We start from the raw sequence: 4,632 nt of genomic DNA on the forward strand, positions 1-4,632 counted from the left end.
TGTAATTATAGTTCCTGTTCACTAAGAGCTTTAAAAATCTCTGGGAGTCTTAGAAAGCATGAAGTTATTAACTGGGTTGTCCTGTCAGGATTGAGACTGAAGGCTAACTCCATCTTTCCGTATGCCACATCCTATAATAGAAGTATGCAGTTCTCTATTTCAGTAATTGCTTTGTTCAGGGACGTTGAAGAACAGTTGTATTGAATATGCATCTATTTACAATATGTCAGTCAAAGCCTCTAAATATAATAACATTAAGCTCAAGCAACATTCTTGCAGGGCAATACTTCTTAGTAAACACTCATGGGTGGATTTTGGAGGCTGTTTCTTTTAGCAGTAAAGAGCCAAGGCTACATATACTATCGCTGTTCACAACAAATAATAAGATCTAGGACAGCTGATGTTCCTTTTTTAGGTGACAGCATAAGCTCTGTTTTAGAGCTTTGAAGAAAAAGTCACAGTCCTTGAATTAGTCCACATAATCATTTTGACACTGCTGAAATCTGTATAACACTGACGAGACATTTCACTTGTCCTGTTCAGGTGGAAGAATCCTGAAGCCTGGAGTAGTTCATATACAATTTCACATGCTTTCCATCATCACCTTCCACCTTCAGCAAAATCATTTACTGTCTTTCACTCTAAAGGTTTATTAATTTGATCAAGGGCAAAGGTAGTATGTTCCACCAGTTAATAAAGTTTATAAAGCACTAGGGAATCTACTTGGATGAGAATCATCACAGAAATGCAAGACTTAATCAGACCAAAACCAGCTGCTAATGCCAGAGAGATGTAAAACTCATTTCGAAATTAGAAGGGGTGGCTGAGCAAGCAGACAAAATTGAAAAGTTGTATTATGAGACACAGGTGCAAAGACTTTTAACCTAAGTTAAGATTAGGCTTTTAAGGCTTAAAAAGAAAGTACTGTGAAATGCACCTGAGGTGAGTAGTTGAAAGGATACTCAGACACAAGGGATGCGCTGATCATAAGAATTTTCAAATGGGGGAGTAGGAGATTCCAGCAGAGAAAAAATATTTAAACACTGAAGCTCTATCAACATTATAAGCTAGGAATTACAATAGAAGTGACAAAATTAGAGAGCTTTAAAAGAGCATTGTATAATCCAATGACGATTGAACGAGTAACCTGCAACCAGTCTGAGCAGATGCATCAGAGGTATGATGTGTGTGTTCAGAATGGTTCTGGACTACGTCACATGCAGACTTAATAACAACATATCCATATGTATAACAGCATTCATTTGTCAATAAAGTACCAATATTCAGAAGAAGAAAATGAATGAAAACACTAACTTTACTGCACTTCAAGATCACTGGTGCAGGTGGGGAGTTTTTTGTAAAGAAATTGGGTGATGTAGCAAGTGTTATTACAGTGCCATCTAGTGCGAACGAGGCGTTTGAATGAAGATGGCAGATGGGTGAAATCTCTGCAGCCCACAGCACCACCACAGGAGGAGAAAGCCTCTCCACTAGGGCCATGGTAGGTAGAGAGGCCATCCAGCTTCTTGCTAGGAGTTAGGAAATCTGGCTCAGACAGCAGTTAGCAAAATATTTCCATTCTTGCCTTTGGATGAATTGTCGCTCAGAGTATCAGTGTCCTGCATTTAGCATTTTTAAGTATCTGGATTATGTGCTGGGCTACTTTTCTCCATCATAGTCACTTGCTCCTCCCTCAGTCACACAACGGAGAAGAGCTTTGTGCTGACAAACAGAAAATGCTCTGAACATGAGAAAATATAACTCTGATTTGGCTGAATGAGAAAAGGCTTAGCAAGTAATAGTCTGTGAAATACTCACAACAATTCCCACTTCATACAGACTAGTACTTGGGCTCTGGCCAACTTTGTACCTGCAACGGCTCACAGATATAGGAAGCCCATTTCTTTCATGATACCTTAAGTATTGACAAGGTGGTCGATGCATCAGGTGCCAAGCTGAGAACAATAAGAGAAACCACTTAACTGTGAGTGTTGCATTTAATTTGTTAAATTCTAAAGTGAACCTCTTAGACTACCCCATGGGGGTTTTGTCACGACCCAGACTGGATGGACCAGGGAATCATGTTTAATTCGAAATTCCCTCGGGCTAAATTAAGGTGAAATGACACCAAACGATCAGTTAAAGATTTTATTCATGACACAAGCAAACTGAACTGGGGAGGCATGGTAGTAGGTGGCAGGGTTTCTCACAACAGGAATTGGCATAGGACTACTTCTGTAAACCAGGTAACCATATACATCAATTCAGGGAATAAGGAGATCCCTCCCATTGAGTCACGAGGTTCAGAGCAGACCCCCTTGCTTTCCAGACTCCTCCTCACAGAAGGGTCTAGGGGCAGCTGGATCTACTCTTAGTCTCAGACTTGGTCAATGGTTTATATCTTGAAACGGATGAGGTGTAGGGATTGTGGAAAAGGAAAAAGAGAAGAAAGAGAGAGAGAAAGGAAGAGAGAAAGATTTCACCAGTCCTGGGTCCAGCATTGGTTAAATCAGCCGAGGGGTCCAGTCCCGGTGGGCTTGTGCACCCGGGGCTTCAGTTTGTGTCCTTTTATCATCCTTGCCCCTCCTTTGGGCAGGCACCCGAACTCCTCAGGTTAATGAGCAGTTTGTGAGCCTTTGGGCTTGGGGGTCATTTGTGGAGTAACTTCTCCTTCCCTGCAGATGTGGCCATTGTTTGATCTTTGTATCAGAACAGCTTATCAGAACAGGGAGCTGCGCACCCTCCAGCATGCCCTCCCCCTCCTGTTGCTGATGTCTGAGCTGATGGGCTTTTCACCTTGGTTTCTTGCTGTGCAGGGTTTGTCTTTAAGCAGAACTTGCCCCACCACAATGTTTGAGACATTAACTCTTTCAGTCTCTCACAGGTTTGCAAATTCTTTGAGGAGGAAATACAAATTCCAGCTGCTCACAAAGCTACAAAGAAAGCCTGGTTACTGCACATGCAGGTGACCTTGGGGCATCTCAATCAGATCCACAGGGGAACTCCATGAAGGAAAAGCCACTCTAAAATGCTGGCTTCGTTAAAGAATTTTCTATTCCATCTTTTGTAAAGATAGATTTGGGTCCAAAATGAGAACGTCTGTTCGTATCTGCCATGCAAGTGACAAAAACTCATTAAATCTACAATAGTTTCCATGTAAACCCTGGAGACAAAAAATAAGTTCTAAGGCGCAGCTGCCATACCAGCTTCAGAGCAGTTTTGTGCATTTAACTTCCTTCAGAATTATACAGTCTTGTATAAATTTTGTAGGCAATACAGAAAAGCACAAAACTTCCTATAAAAATTCTGACAGAATTGCTTTGTGACACATGGGCTATCCCTGCTACTTCACAGGGAAGGGCACCCAAAATGCACATCTTGAGCAGGTACAGGAGGTGCAATTCCACTAAGAGTGCAGTGGAAACACCTTCTCCTAGCACTGTATGAACAACCTTCACTCTCTTGCTACACCCACTGCTGCTCACTTTTTGATGTCAGAGCTCTGCAGCCTGAGAGATACAGGCAATGAATCAAACTTGCTTTACATGAAATGAGAAAATTCTTCTTGAAATCACAAACCACAAATCAGGAGCCATACACTTGTCTCCTCTCCTGCCTACACACAAACATGCACCCATACACATATCCACTTTATTTTATACGAGAAGTAAATGATACAATTACTGCCTGCCTAACACACACAATGCATGCAGAAATGTTTTCGATATTGCCTTACTTTCTAAGGTCTTTCACGGAATGATTGATCATTCATAAAAATAATGTATGGGCCCAGCATGGTTTCGTTGGATGGTATCAATGTCCAAAAGCCAAAATAAAGAAAGAAGACATGTTTGTTTGGATCTCTCTGATCCTGAGCTGGCCAGAGACTTGTTTTAGGCTCTGCTCAAACTACAATTGAAAGTATCCTTCCTGGATGCAGGGAAGAAATCCAGCATTTTTGTTCTTCCCTAGCTCCTTCCACTTAGACATTCTGTATACATAGGTCCCATATAAATCCCAAACCCTTTGTTTTGCCATTTATGGTTCCCTAGAATCATATTACAACAGCTTTGATTAAAATACAAACCAAGTGAGTAATTGCAGGCTTTTTAATTTTACAGCGTCAGTTTGTCATTGTAATGGATATGTTGGAACATGAAAGTCTCTTAATGAATTAAAGGAAATGCATATTTAGAAGGACTTAAAACTTCCCATGACCAGCAACCTCATACACTCACACAAAAATAAGAGAGGGAGAACAACTTTCCTTGTCAGTGATACAAACCCCCAATAAAAATGATGAACTGTATGTCCTCCTGACTGCAGCTCTCAAAGTGGCTTCATTGAATATCATTAAGCAGAACTCTTGTGTACTTATTTTGAACTGGCCCTTCCATCTATATGTATCCATGATGCTGAAAAAAAGTTATTTTTACAACAAGAGTTGAATGGAAAATAAAAAAGAAATCGCTCTGTTAATATTTTTTGTCCCCTCCAATCTGTAACATCTCATCTTAAAAGAAGCAATACATTTCAGGGATGTTTGTTTCCAGGAAGCAGGTGCTTGTTTTCCCTTCTGCATGGTGTTCATCATTCAACGCGTGTTTCACAAAAGACACAGTGAGAAGCTTA

Source organism: Aquila chrysaetos, chromosome 9 (genome assembly GCF_900496995.4).
Source record: "Aquila chrysaetos chrysaetos chromosome 9, bAquChr1.4, whole genome shotgun sequence".
Classification (NCBI taxonomy): domain Eukaryota; kingdom Metazoa; phylum Chordata; class Aves; order Accipitriformes; family Accipitridae; genus Aquila; species Aquila chrysaetos.